This window comes from Triticum dicoccoides, chromosome 2A (assembly GCF_002162155.2).
Source record: "Triticum dicoccoides isolate Atlit2015 ecotype Zavitan chromosome 2A, WEW_v2.0, whole genome shotgun sequence".
Taxonomy (NCBI): domain Eukaryota; kingdom Viridiplantae; phylum Streptophyta; class Magnoliopsida; order Poales; family Poaceae; genus Triticum; species Triticum dicoccoides.
The window spans coordinates 548,791,294-548,807,155 of NC_041382.1; the positions used below are offsets into that span (position 1 = coordinate 548,791,294).

A 15,862-nucleotide genomic window follows, 5' to 3' on the forward strand; every position below is an offset into this window, starting at 1 on the left:
GTGCAACCGATTTGAACTTTTCGGTCACACCGAGTTGCAATAACTGCACACAGTTTTGCATCTTGGTGCCACCGAGTTGTTCCACTCGGTCACACCGACAGGGTCGGGCTATATATAGTGACGGGCAAAATTTTGGAAATTTCTCCGAAACCTCTTCGCCCACGCATAGCTCGCTCTGCCTCCTGGGTCTCCGGATCATCCTCCTCGCCGCCAGCAGCCTCCAGTCGCTGGTCTCCGTCGCCGTCAATGGGAATTCTGCACCGCCATTGCCGCCGTAGTGAGTCTCCGCCGAACTAGGGTATGGACTCGATCTTTGTGCTATTCTCCAATCCGATTCCTAGCACATTGTGATCATCATGATTCTTGCCACGTTTGATAAACTCCTATCTAGTCAATGAACTCGTAGATTAGGTTTAATTCGAAAATTTTAGGGTTAGGTTTACGCCGAAACCATCTCGGACCCACCGAGTTGAAAAACTCGGTCCCACCGATTTGGCTTATGCCATTGCACAAGTAAAACTCGGTCTGACCGAGAATTACTTATCGGTGTGACCGATTTTGGAACTCAGTGAAACCCTAGCAGTCTCGGTGCCACCGAACTATGACTCGGTCTGACCGAGTTCACTAGTTCTGGTGCCAAAACTGCTTCGGTGTCACCGAGTTTGAAAATCGATAGATCCGAGATGCTTTCTGTGGAAAACTAAAACTAAGTTTTTTAATTAATCTTTTGAAAAAATCTCTGCATTTTGTGATGCTTATCCACTCTACCTCATCTATAATCTATTCACAGGGTCAGCAGTCAGATTTGCATCATGTCAGACCAAAGTGACAGCCAGAACCTCTCAGAGCAGCAAGTACAGATGAGTGAGGGCACTAGCCCCTCAAGTTCTTCAGATGATGGCAGCAGGAGCACCCCCAGCAATCTGCCTAAGGCTGCCACGCGTCAAAGGAAGAAGAGAACTTCTGATTCTCAAGATGAAGACTATGTGGCAGAGGAAGAGGCCACATCAAAGAAAGTTGAGCCAGCTCAAGGCACAAAGCCAGGGCTGAAAATCAAAAGGCCAGCAGGCAGGCAGCCCATGTCTAAGGCAAGAGTTCCCACTTCCAAACCTTGGAAGGCTGCAACTGAAGAAACCATGAGGTTTACCATGGAATCTGAAGAGGAAGCAAGTGGCCAAGATAAGAAGAAGAAAAGAGCCAGAACTACCACTACCAGAGTTATTGGCAAACCCTCCATGAGAAGAGACTCTGAGGGAGAAGAAGAAGAAGAAGAGGTTGCTGCACCAGCACCCAAGGGAGCCAAACTTATGGGAGATGCCATAAGGTCAGGGACAACTGCATCCAAGCCCAAGGAAGCACCCAAGGCTGCATCTAAGCCAAAGAGTGCACCCAAGAGAAACACAAGAAGCATCCCAGCCACTGAGAAGAACAAGGCCCCAGTGCATGAAGCTGTTGAAGAAGAGGATGAAGAGCAAGTTCTCAGAAAACTCAAGCCCAAGATCCCAGACCACAACGATGCCCATCCTGTGGCTGAGGACATGAAGCTCCAGAGAGACTCAGGGCTGAGGAAGTGGAGAGAAGCAGATCCGTATGCTTCAAGGAGAAGGACAGCAGTTGACTATAGATTTCACACCAAGGAGCAGCAAGACTTTTATGAGACAGTGCTGCTAGACAAGAAGCCAATTGTCTGCGATATGAGATGGGTCGATTGGCAGTATATCAAGGAAAATGAGGAACACTACCCTGGAGTGTACGACAGCTTAAGTGCGTGTGGAGTTGCAGACTTTGTTGGGCAGAAGCTCACAAAGTGGAACGAGGAGCTAATCATGCAATTCTACTCCACATCACACTTCTACCCGGATGGTAGGATCACTGGGATGTCATAGGGTACAAGGTACCAATCAACCGTTGAGGAATGGGCAAGCAGAGGAGCAAATAGATGACTTGGACATTTATGCCAAGAAGAAGATGGATCACAACTCCATGGCAAATATGTACAAGGAGATTCCCATAGATGATCTTGACACTCACCAGTTTGGGTCTGTGAAGCACTTGCTATCAGGATTGCCTACGATCAACTGGATCCTTAGGCACACTCTTCTGCCCAAGTCTGGAGATCACCGGATGATCAGAGGTCATGCCATTAACCTGCTACACATCTTTGATGTACCTCAAAAATTCAAAGTCATGAGCCTCATTGTGGAAACAGTCAAGAGGACAGCTGCCGACCAAAAGAGGAGTTGTGGGTATGCCCCACAGATTCAGGAGCTCATCAACTCAAAGATGGGCACGGGCACATACCTATTGGATAAGGAACACCTGCCCATCCGTCCGGACTTCGAAGATAATCAAGTGATTATGACTGAGAATGAGCCCTCATCTGCCCATGCACAAGCTAAGAAGGAGAAGGCGAAGAAGGAGAAAGCTGCCAGGATGCCTACTCAAGAGGAGGCATCTGAATACTTCCTGAAGACCAAACAAGAGCAGCTTGGTTACCTGATTGCGTCCACCCTGCGGATTGAGCAAGGACTAGCCACCCTAACTCAGAACCAGGCAAGCCTAGAGAGGATCATGGAACAGAGGTTCTATGACTTGGACATCAAGGTGACAGAGATACAGACTGCCGTGGAGTAGCTCCAGGATGACATGAATGAGACGAGAGGCAGGACTATGACTGATGCTTTTGCCAGGGTGCCACGAGGTCCGAGGTCGTCTGCAGTGCCAGTTGCTGACACCAGAGCTACAACATCTGCGCCAGCCACAACCTCAGTTCCACCAGCTCCAGCATCCACTTCAGCCTCGACTCCGACCACATCTACCGAAGGCTTCGTCCTTGGCGTGCTCCGGACTCCACCACCACCTGAAGATCAAGCCTGAGTGTCGACTTAGCACTATGCATTTTCTAGGAACTTTTTGGTAACTTGTTGCCAAAGGGGGAGAAAATGTATAGATCATAGGCTTCGAGAGAGAGTGTTGCTTTTATTCTCTCTTGTTTTATTTGGTGGTTTCTCGAACTTTATTTGCTTGTGTGTGCGATACTACGTCCTTATCTGTGTGAGACATCTATGATCATGTGTTTGATCATAAGCTACACTTAATGTTTGCTTAAATATTATCATTCTATCCATATTTTGTGATCATTCACTTTTCTTGGTGATGAATGCATGTGTTTCATTCTTATCATTTTAAGCGCTCCACCAAGATGTATGTGACATGGAAGAGTAACCCATGACTCTAATTCCTTGTGCATTTGCAGTCCAAAGCAAATTATAAATATGCACAAATTTAGGGGGAGCTCTTACTTATCACATACTTCTCAAAGCGACAATATATTTCATGATTATTATCATTTGTCGAAGCTTTGATCTATATGTTGTCATCAATTACCAAAAAGGGGGGAGATTGAAAGTGCAACTATCCCTAGGTGGTTTTGGTAATTCATAACAACATATAGCTCATTGAGCTAATGCTATTCCAAGATGATTATTTCAGGAAAGCTCAATGATTGGCATGGCATGGATGTGAAAGTGGAACCCTCAAAATGCTAAGGACAAAGAATTGGCTCAAGCTCAAAGATCAAGACTCTTCATTTTATATTTTAGTGATCCAAGATCACATTGAGTCTTTAGGAAAAGCCAATACTATCAAGGAGGGATGAGGTGTTGCTTAATGAGCCTCTTGCTTTATGTGCTTAGTGATATTCCCCAAAATCCTCAACCACTTTTCCATAGCCACAAATGACCTAAACCCTAAACCAAACTCGGTCATACCAATTCTTTCAATCCGGCGCCACCGAGTTTCACTTGTCATTTGCCACTGCCAAACCCTAGCAATTCGATCCTACCGATAAGGATCTCGGTCTCATCGAGATGGGGTTGCAAACTCTCTGTTTCCCTTTCGTAACTTTTCGGTCTCACCGAAAGAGCGAATCGGTCCCACCGAGATTGCAATGTAAACTCTCTGTTTCCTTCTTGTAACTTTTCGGTCTCACCGAAATAGCGAGTCGGTCCCACCGAGTTTGCCTGACCAACTCTCTGGTTAGCTTATTGCCTAACTCGGTCTCACCGAGTTTGTGCAATCGGTCTCACCGAGATTACGTTATGCCCAAAACCCTAACCGAATCGGTCCTACCGAGTTGCATGTCGGTCCCACCGAAATCACTAACGGTCACTAGGTTTACTATTTCGGTCCGACCGAGTTTTCTGATTCGATCCCACCGAGATCGGTAAATTGTGTGTAACGGTTGGATTTTGTGTGGAGGCTATAAATACCCCTCCACCTCCTCTTCACTCGTGAGAGAGATCCATCAGAACACATACACCATTCCAACTCATATGTTTTGAGAAAGAACCACCCACTCATGTGTTGAGACCAAGATATTCCATTCCTACCATATGAATCTTCCTCTCTAGCCTTCCCAAGTTGCTTTCCACTCAAATCTTCTTTCCACCAGATCCAAATCCTATGAGAGAGAGTTGAGTGTTGGGGAGACTATCATTTGAAGCACAAGAGCAAGGAGTTCATCATCAACACACCATTTGTTACTTCTTGGAGAGTGGTGTCTCCTAGATTGGCTAGGTATCACTTGGGAGCCTCCGACAAGATTGTGGAGTTGAACCAAGGAGTTTGTAAGGGTAAGGAGATCGCCTACTTCGTGAAGATCTACCGCTAGTGAGGCAAGTCCTTTGTGGGTGATGGCCATGGTGGGATAGACAAGGTTGCTTCTTCGTGGACCCTTCGTGGGTGGAGCCCTCCGTGGACTCGCGCAACCGTTACCCTTCGTGGGTTGAAGTCTCCATCAACGTGGATGTAGGATAGCACCACCTATCCGAACCACGGGAAAAACATCTGTGTCTCCAATAGCGTTTGAATTCTCCAAACCCTTCCCTTTATATTCTTGCAAGTTGCATGCTTTACTTTCTGCTGCCAATATACTCTTTGCATGCTTGCTTGAATAGTGTGATGATTGCTTGACTTGTCCTAAGATAGCTAAAATCTGCCAAGAACTAAAATTGGGAAAAGGTTAAGTTTTTATTTGGTCAAGTAGTCTAATCACCCCCCCTCTAGACATACTTTCGATCCTACATCGCGCAGCCTCCTCGGCCACGCTTCCACTTGGCCGAGGTGCTCCCTGAGTTTTTCGTTTGGTCGGAGAGGCCAACCGGCACCTGGCTCCCGCTCGCCCGCTTCTTCGCTCGCGAGATGCCAGCCACGGGACCTGACGGCCTCTAGCTGCGGGCTGACGGCTGTTGCAGCAAGGCCTCATGGGTCAGGGTCGAAGTCTCCGCCGCCGTGAACATGTCCCTGGCCGACGACTGGTAGGTGTTTGCCCGCGCGCGCGGCCTGAGCGGGAGGTGCACCCTCCACTTCAAGTTCGACGACATCGCGACCCTCTTTGTAAGGGTGTTTAGGGAGGACGGCCATGGCGCAGGGTGCTGCCCCGAAGACGATGGCGAAGACGATGAGCTTGGCCTTGACGAGAGCCGCAACGACGTTGAAGGTGAGCTTGCCCTTGGTGACGGCCGCGCCTCGTCCAGGGGCGGCGGCTCCTCCAGCGAGAGCACAAGCAGCGGCGGCGACGACCAGCCGCCACGTCGCCTAGCTCGCTTCAAGGACGGTGGCGAATCGTCTCATCGCCGCGCTCCGGTGAAGCGGGAGGAAGACTTAGGCTGAGCCCGGAGGCCTCCGGAGCCTGGCCTCAGGAGCTGTTGTGGTCGCGTGGGCCACTTTTGCTTAGCCTTTCCCTTTCCCTGCATTTTGAAAAAAGTAGTGGGACCTGATGGGGCATGTAATGAACCATGGTACTTATGCCGCTAAGTTATGCTTGTTGTTCTGATGTATGCTGTTATGTTCATGTCTGGGTGGGTGCAGTAGGATAACTTAGCTTGAGACACTCGCGGTAGTCCCACACTTCACGATGGAACGCCCTCCATCGTCTCGTGAGGTCCACGAGATCCCCTTGCTGCTGGCTCAGGGGTTGCTGGCCTCGGGAGACATCGTGAAGCTGCAGAATTATTGGAAAATTTGGTTGGGTGTCCTGTTCTTCCTTGCGCGAGTCCTCAGGCGTGGGCTAGGCGTGGCTTAGTGCATCGCATCGCGGTACCCAGGAGGCATGGACTTAAGAAGATGCGGAAATCACAAGCTCGTTCGAGGGTGTCTCATGAGGATAGAAAAAGCCATGGCCTTGGGGGACAGGGTTGTGGCGAAGTGTGTACGCCGTGTGGGGCGGGCCCGACATGCACGCACACACCTTCCCAGCCCCCATGCGCGAGGAAGAGCGACGGGCAACTTCCGCCCCTCCTGGGCCGAGACTGACGACCAAGAAAAAATACGAGGGGGAAATCCAACTTGGCACTCCAAAAATCAAGAACTCTAAATTCCATTAAAAGAAAGGGGGGAAACCAACTACAGAAAGCAAGCAAATGAATGGCCGTGTCTGGCACCTAGACTAGTCTTCTCACTAGCGCGGAGCTAAGTGCGGCCACTAGGACGTGGGAGGGAGCCCCTGAGGCCCGAGGGCGGCTCTCCAGAGACTCCAGGGCTTGTACATCCCTACTCATTATTACGTGTGAGTGTCACGAACGGAGACCTTCACAGGCACTAGGCCTTGCTTCATGGGTAGAACTTCTGGAGGTGCTGGATGTTCTAGGCGTTCTGGATGGGAATCTCGTCCTACGTCTCCAGGTGCGTGGTGCCAGGCCTGGAGACGCGGGCGACCCGAAACGGGCCCTCCCACATGGGTGACAGCTTATGCAACCCTTCCCTGGAGAGCACCCGCCGTAGGACGAGATCACCCACCTCGGGCGTCCTAGAGCGGACGCTGCGGCAGTGGTACCACCGCAGCGCCTACTAATACCTTGCCACCCGGAGCGGGGCTTGGCAGTAGCGTTCCTCCCCCAGCACGAGATCCATCCCCCGCATGGCATCCTGGTGTGCCTCGGCAAACGCCAAGACCCACGCGGAGTGATGCTTGACCTCGTGTGGGAGAACCGCTTCAGCTCCATAGACAAGGAAGAACGGGGTCTCGCACGTCGACTTGGTGGTGATGGTGCGGATGGACCACAGCATGGATGGGAGCTCGTTGAGCCAGCCCTTGCTGCAGGCATCGAGCTTCTTTTTGAAGGATCTTGTCTTGAGGCCTCTCAGGACATCCGCCTTGGCACGCTCAGCTTGGCCATTGCTCCTAGGGTGCACCACTAAGGCATAGCATATCTTCGTTCCAAGGTTAGCACAATATGTTTTGAGATTGCTAGTGAGCCATGAGCCGTTGTCGGTGATGATACGGTTAGGGACCCAGAAGCGACTCACGATGCCCTTCATGAACTTGACTGCCGAGCCGGCCGGGATGGTGCATACGACTTCCACCTCCGCCCACTTGGTGAACTTGTTGATGGCGACTTCCACCTCCGGCCGGAATGTACCCAAGATGTCCAGTCCCTAGACCACGAACGACCATGAGAGAGAAATGGTCTGGAGGCCTTGGGCGGGCTGGTGGATTTGCTTGGCATGGAACTGGCACACTTCGCAGGATTTCACCAGCTCGGCCGCGTCGTTGAGCGCCGTGGGCCAGTAGAACCCGCTGCAGAACGCCTTGCCCACAGGGGTGCGTGATGACGAGTGATGCCCGCAGTCTCCGCCATGTATGTCGGCTAACGGCTCGCACCCCTGTTCCCTAGATATGCATCGCAAGGATACATCGTTTGGTCATTTTCGGTAGAGCACATCATCCTGGATGCAGTAGGTCGTGGCTTGCCGAGCCACGCGCTCCGTGTCTTCCTCCTTCTCCGACAGGGCTCCCTAAGGCAGTTAGGCCTTGAATTCTTTGGTCTAGCACCCCTCCCGAGGCTCAAGCGCGAGGTGCAGGCGTGCTCCTGAGGTCGGGCCACAGGAGGGGGCTCCTGAGGTTGGTGCTGGAGGGAGCTACTCCTGAGGTAGTGTTGGCTCCGTCGCCGAAGGGGTTGCCGAAGGCTTGAAGAGCCGCTCCCCAAAGACGCTGAGCTCCTGAGACTAGCGCTTGGATGCTCTCTTGGAAATATCGTTGGCTTCCTTGTTCGTGCTGCAAGGCACGTGCTGCAGCTCCAGGCCCAAGAATTGCTTCTCAATTTTGTGCACCTCCACCAGGTATGCTTCCATGTGCTCGTCCTTCGGCTAGTATACCTGGTTGGAGAAGTTGACGAGGAGCTGGGAGTCACCCTTGATGGTAAGGCGCTTTAGCCCCAAGGCTGCCGCAGCCTTGAGACCAGCGATCAGGCCTTCATACTCTGCAATGTTGTTGGAGACCTTTTTGCCGTGTTGGAAGCAGAGCTGCACGGCAAAGTAGAGCTTGTCCTGAGTGGGCAAAATGAGGACGGCTCCAGCCCCTGCACCCTGTCGTGCGAAGGTGCCATCGAAGTACATGACCCATCCGTCTTCTGCCTCACTCCCAGGTGAGAGGGATCGGTTCTCACCTGCTTCTGACCCCGGAGCGTCGGTCCATTCCACCATGAAGTCAGCGAGTGCAGCACCCTTGATGGCCCTGTTGGTGCTGAACTCCAACTGAAATGCCTGCAACTTGATGTTCCATTCGGTGACCCTACCTCCAGCATTGGGGCTCCGGAGCACCCTCTCTCGTGGGTTAGCCAAAACGACCTTGATGGGGTGGCCTTGGAAGTAGTGGCACAGCTTGCGCGAGGTGACGAGAAGGACAAGCAAGAGCTTCTGCGGCATGGGGTAGTGTGCCCGTGCATCCTGCAGTACTGTGCTAACGAAGTACACTGGGTGCTCGATGAGGGCGGAATTGTTGGTGGAGTTCGAAGCCTCTTGAGGCCGGGGCACCTCACGAACTTGGTCGCTTATTGGGGCAACTACGGCATCATCATCTCGTGGAACCTGGTCATCTGTTGGCGTCGCCGAGGCTTCAGGAGCGCCATCTTGGGGCTGCATTGTCTCGACTGTGCGCGCGACATCGTGTGGTAGGCCTTTGGCCTGGTGCTCCTCCCGGACGGCTACCAGGGCTGCGTTAGCTGAGTGAGGCGTGGCGTCCAGGTAAAGCACCACGGGCTCGAGAGGACATGGGGCCACCATCACTGCTGTGCTAGTAAGGTATCTCTTGATGTCTCCGAATGCTGCGTCAGCCTCCAGAGTCCACTCGAAAGGGCCCTTCTTCTTCATCAGCTTGAAGAATGGGAGAGCGTGCTCCCCCAACTTGGAGATGAAGCGCCCTAGCGAGGTCACACAGCCCGCCAGCTTCTGCATCTCCTTAAGGGTCTTTGGCGGACTCATCCTTTCTATTGCCTTGACATTCTCCGGGTTTGCCTCGATCCCCCTATGCGACACGAGGAAGCCCAACAGCTTGCCAAAGGGGACGCCAAACACAGATTTCTCCGGATTGAGCCGCAGGTCCACCTTGCGTAGGCTAGCGAACGTCTCTTCCAGATCCTCGATGAGGGTCTTGGCCTCCCGAGACTTCACTACTATGTCGTCGACGTAGGCCTTAACATTCCTCCTGAGCTGTTGGCCCAAAGCGATGTACATCAGCTTCTGGAAGGTTGCTCCGGCATTACGCAGCACAAAGGGCATGCGGGTGTAGCACTACACCCCGCACGGGGTCAGGAAGGCCGTCTTCTCGACATCTTGTACCACCATCTTGATTTGGTGATACCCTGAGAATGCGTCCAAGAAGCACAGTAGGTCGCACTCTGCGGTGGAGTCGATGATCTGGTCGATGCGTGGTAGTGGAAAGGGGTCTTGGGGGCATGCCTTGTTGAGGTTGGTGAAATCGACACACATGCGCTCCTTCCCTCCTTTCTTGGGGATGATGACAGGGTTTGCCAACCATTATGGATACCACACCTCCCAAATGACACTAGCATCTTGCAGCTTGTGGGTTTCTTGGATGATGAATGACTGCTTCTCTGTGGACTGTCGCCGCGCCCTCTTCTTCACTGGGCGTACACTGAGGCACACATTCAGGTGATGCTCGATCACCCCTTGGGACACCAGCCAGGTCCTTGGGCCCCCATGCGAACACCTCCTTGTTCGCGCGCAAGAAATCAACCAGTGCCTTTTCTTGGTCTGGGCGAGGTTGGCTTCTATGGTGAAGGTGGCTCCCGATGCCCCTTCTTGCTCGACTGGCACCTGCTTCGTCTCGTCTCGGTCTTGAGAGAACAACTTCTTCTTTTTTGCTGGCGCAATGCCCGGATCCCCCGGGCCTCCTTCCTCCTCTAGCCGTGCTGCAGCCGCGGCCCTGAAGGCGAGCTTGAGAGCCGCCGGTGCCTCCTTGGTGTCCCCGGCCACAGTGAGGACGCCACTGCTTCCTGGCATCTTCATGTGGTTGTAGGAAGGGTGAGTCACCGCCATGAACTTGGCCAAGGCCGGGTACCCGAGGATGGCGTTGTACGAGAGGTCGATGCGGGTGATGTCGATGTCGAAGAGCTTGGTGCGGTGGTTGTCGCGGGTGCCGAAGGTGATGGGGAGGCGGATATGCCCCAGGGGGCTGGTGGAGGCGTCGACGACCCTGGAGAACAGCTTGGTGGGGTGGAGACAGCCATGTGATACATGAAGCAAGCCGAGAGCTTGCACAGAGAGCACATTGAGCCCGACCCCGCCATCAATGAGGGTCTTGGTTACTGCTATGTTGTCGATGGTGAGAGTGCAGACCATCAGGAGCGCGCATGCGCCCGCGGTGGTCGCAGGATGGTCCCTCGGGTCGAAGGTGAGGTCGGCCTCGGGCGCCGCCCATACCGGAGGAGCTCCCCGCTGCATGCACGCGGCGCCCACTTGGTGAAAGAACGGCTTGACATGGCAGTCCGAGGGCAGCGCCTGTGAACCACCCAGGAGTGTTGCGACGGCGTGAGGCGTCGGTGCTGCAAAGCGCTCGATGAGGAGGCCACGCAACTCTTCCCAGGAGGCCACCGACGATCCCGACATGTTGAGAAGCCATGCGCGCTGTGCACCCACGAGTGCCATGGGAAGCCAGTTTGACATGACCTTGTCGTCACTACCTGCCGCCCAGGCGAGCTCCTCATACGCCCGGAGGAAGCCTGCCGGGTCCGCCGAGCCATCATATCGGGGTGGCAGGTCCGGCCTGAACTTGGGTGGCCACTGCACTCGTCGTAAAGCAGGGCTGAAGGCTCGGAGGCCCTCGGCACCTCCGTGCATGCCGGTCGATCTAGCCGGAGGGTCGGCGCTTGCCATGGGAGCCGAACAAAAAGATGAAGCGGATGGAGAGACGGAGCGTATGGAGAGGCGGAGTTTCGACGCACCCCTACCTAGCACGCCAAATGTCGGATTGGGAGTTCTGCAGACCCTTGAGAGGTTCGAGCACTGGGGTGCATGCGAAGAACTCATCCTCACTGACCTCCTTGCTCAATGATTCCTAGGCCAAGCTCGACGAACCCAAGGGACAAGAGACACAGTAGTTTATCCTGGTTCGGGCCAGCTTGCGGTGTAATACCCTACTCCAGCTTTGTGGTGGATTGCCACGAGGGGCTTAGGATGAACTAGTACAGTGGTAGAATAGCCTCAGGAGGTGAGGTGTTCTTGAGCTCGATGAGCTTGTGGGTGAGAGGATGATCTGAATGATCCGTCCTCCTCCATGGTGGTGGCTAAGTCCTATTTATAGTGGCCTTGGTCTTCTTCCCAAATGCAAGGCGGGAAGGGATCCCACAACGGACTAATTTGAAGGGGGACAACTAGTACAAGTTATCCTGACAAAAGCAGTCTTCGCCTGCGAAAGCCTCTGGTGGTGACGCTGTAGTGGGCTCCGCGATGACCTCCATCCTGCCGTCCTGGCACTCTTAGTCTCGTTGCACCGATATGGAGAAACCTTTGCTTGGTTCCTCGGGACTCCGCGCCTGTGCTTGCCTCCTTGGCACCAAAGAGGATACTGGTACACTACGCCCGCAGGCGCCACTCGGCCTTGGTCGCAATTGCTCACATCATGCGAACCTTGCTAGGGCACCTTGCATCGATATCTCCTCTCCTCAGGAGCCACCCTGGTGAGGCCGCCCCCCAGGGAGGTCTTGGTGTCATCTGCCTCGCGAGGCTTGGCCCCTCGCGAGGGTCTTGGGTTGTTGTTGCTGAAGCTGGGCCTTCGATGGAGCCACGCCGTGGGCCGTAGGCAGGCAAGTATGGGTACCCCCGTTCCCAGGATGCCAACATTTTAGTCTTCCATCTCATGAGGGCGCGCCCTTTGGCATCTAGCGAAGCTTCCTTCCCGATGATGCAGGAGCCATCTGTCTCGCCCAATATCCGACTCTATCCTAAAGGAACTCGAAGGTCCCACCAAGGATAGAACCGCATATTGACACACTTCTGCAAGGTGGATATCATTACATCGTACCATTACATAATAGTTGGGGATACATACAATAGGCATACAATGCCACACGAATACATCAACATCATACATAAGAACAACATCCGACTACGGATGAAACACAAACATAAACTCAAATGACATCCACCCTGCTACCCCAGGCTGCCGACCAGGAACCTAACCCCTGAACAACGAAGAAGCAGAAGAAGAACTCCAAAACAAGCAAACGTCGCTCTCACGTCAGATCATCGCATTACCTGTACCTGCAACTATTTTTGTAGTAAACTGTGAGCCACGAGGACTCAACAATCCCATTACCATGGGTATGAAGACTAGCAAAGCTTAATGGGAATGAAAGGATAAGTGGTGAGGTTGCAGCAAGCGACTAAGCACTGTATGGTGGCTAACTTACGAGTACGAGAGTAAGATGAGAAACTATGCAACGGTCGCAAACTAGTAACGATCAATAAGTGATCTTGAGCTACTTACATTCAAACATAAACCAACCGTGTTCTCCTCTCGAACTTCCTGAAAAGAGACAATCACAGTTATGCACGCGGTTGGTGTATTTTAAATGAATTTACTTCAAGTCCTCTACAACCGGATATTAACAAATTCCCATCTGCCACATAACCGCTGGCACAACTCTCAGAAGTTTAAACCCTGCAGGGGTATCCCAACTTAGCCCATGACAAGCTCATGACCCGCGGAGACAATCCTCCATCGCGAGACACTCCGATCAGACTCGGAATCCCTGTGCACAAGACATTTCGACAATGGTAAAACTTGTCCAGCAAGACCTCCCAGTGCCGACACCCTGATACTCGCCGCGCATATCTCGTCTCAGGCCACATCCAGATGAGAAGTTCGTACAACTAAAACCAGTCCCTGAGTTTCCCCATTGCGGCACTGCAAGGGGCTATATTTTGCTACTAACACCATCAGCACTGGCCCGCCTATATGTAGAAAAGAATCCTCGGGTTCATGACGCCCTATGCCAATTAATTATTTAGTTCAAGTATTATTATGGAAAATGTTAAAACCAATGTTGGGCCTTGGTGGAAGAGGTTTATTCAAAGCGAACTGTCAAGAGGGGCCCATAAACCCTCACCATGTTAGGGACGCAAAATCAAGGAACATAACACTGGTATGATGGAAACAAGGGCAGCAAGAGTGGAATGAAACACCAGGCAGAAGGTCGAGCCTTCCACCCTTTACCAAGTATATATGTGCATTAATTAAATAAGAGATATTGTGATATCCCATGATATCCATGTCCCAACATGGAACAAACCTGTAACTGCACCTGCAACTAGCAACACTATAAGTGGGGCTGAGCAAAGCGGTAACATAGCCAAACAATGGTTTGCTAGGAAGGGTGAAAAGGTTAGAGGCTATCATGGCAATTTGGGAGGCTTGATAAACAAGTGGTAGGTAGCGCGACATAGCGATAGCATCGAGAATACTAGCATAGCAAAGATAGTAGTGAGATCCAAGGTGACGGTCATCTTGCCTGAAAGCCCGCTAGGAAGAAGAACGAGTCCATGAAGAAGATGATCCCACGTAGTCGAACGAATCCTCACAATCGCAACAAAACAGGAACTATCAAGAAGGAGCAAAACCGGAAAGAAGCAAATAACATGGTAAACACACAACACATATCTTGACATGATGCTCAACCAAGTATGATGCGTGACAGGGCTACATGATGCTATTCATTGGAAGAGATGATGCATACAAGAACAACACATCAAAGCAAGCTTAAATGAGGCCAGAAACAACACACAGCAATTTCGGAAGCTCCCCATATGCAAATTTCGAAATTGGTCCAGATCAGAACAAAACATTATGTTAAAGTTGTTAAACATCAAGTTAAAGTGCACCAAGATGATCTACATGGTTTTCTAGTCAAGTTACATATAAAGTTCATTTAATTCGGAGCTACGGCCTAGAAGATATGAGCAAAACAAGTTAAACATGGCATTGATGCAAATGCAAGCAAAACAACATTGAAAACACTCCAAAACATGGATGCAACAAGATAACATGAAACTACATGCAAAACCAAGCAAGTTTCATATAGAGCATACTCCAAACCAAGCCACGGTTCAACACATACACAGGAAACAAGTTTCAAACACAATCTGCCCAAAACAACAACTAAGCACTTTGCAATCAAGGAAACAACATGCTACAAGAAGCATATGGGCACAAACTTGATATGCACTCCAAGTACAGATTACATGCTTCAAATATCATTAAGGTTCAAGTTCAAAAGCATCAAGATTAATCCAAGATGATCAATGCAAAAAGCAACTTGATAACACAAATTATCACTTAGTGAAAAACAGAGCATATGCATGAGCAGAGTTTATACTATGGCATGTTGGAGACAAGGAATAATTAAGCTACAGTGCAAGAACATGGCAAGCAAAAGCATGGCATGGTAGTACAAATCATGGAGCAAATAACATCAAGTCATCATAAACATATGGCTTATGGACTAGTGGGAACCATCAAGACAAGTTTGACTGTTGTAACAGTTTCAGCAAGTGTAAAACAACAACATCAGCATAGCATGTTTGCAAGCTTGGAACAGAGGTCATATGAAGTCTAAAATTATCAAACTTGGCATGTGTACAAAGTACTCATATCATACTTCAGTTCATGTAATTGGAGCATCTCCAAAAGAGGCATGGATTAATTAGTAACAAGCTCACAACATGTCATCATGAAGTTAACAGAAAACTGGAACATCATTTAGGCATGTTCATGGCAATGAAAACATATGCTACAGGACATATATGAGGCATAAAATGGCATGGAATGATATACCATAACATGGACATCAAAACATGTCAACTAGTCATCTCCAGATTATGCATGGAATTGATGGTAGCATCAAGTGAACATTGCAACATAATGTTATAGCTACGGACTTAGTAAAATCACTAAGTCTCGAAAAACAGCAAACATCAAGTAGCACACTTTGCATGCTTGTGCTAGTCACCACAAGGCACATAAAAAACATTGAATGCACCATTGTAAAGGTGGCATGAAGATGCTCCTAAAACATGTAGACATGATGCTCAAAAGATAGACTCACAAAATGTTACGAAAAAGACAAATCAGCAAGTTATGACAACTTCCTGTAGATTATATTATTTAGCCCTTTTGCAACAATGATTAAGGCATCAAGATTCACATTAACATGCATGCAAACTACACCATCATCTAGAGCACTCAGAGGAGAACAATTCCATACCAAGAACATCATCATAGGCTAAAGATGCACAAAGTTATGATCAGACAAACATGCACACATGATGTTGGAAAAAAAGGGACTTAGAGAAAATAACCACCTCGGGGAAACTGGATCAGGCAGTTCCGGGACGAGAAGCCATGTTTGGTTCGGGGGAGTGGTGGATCTCATCCTACTCCCGGGATCCGGCCGGCGAGAACTCCGGCGAGCTCCGGCCGGGGGCGCGACGGCGACGAGACGGAGGGGCGCGACGGGACCAGCGACGAGCGGCGCGTGGCGTGGGGCAGGGCTGGCAGCGCGGC

At 51.0% G+C, this 15,862-nt stretch overlaps 1 pseudogene; it reads left to right on the forward strand.

The window, feature by feature from the left end:
• The first annotated feature begins 1,136 nt into the window (after window positions 1-1,136).
• Window positions 1,137-15,862, forward strand: part of LOC119357941 — a 131,763-nt pseudogene continuing 117,037 nt past the window's right edge.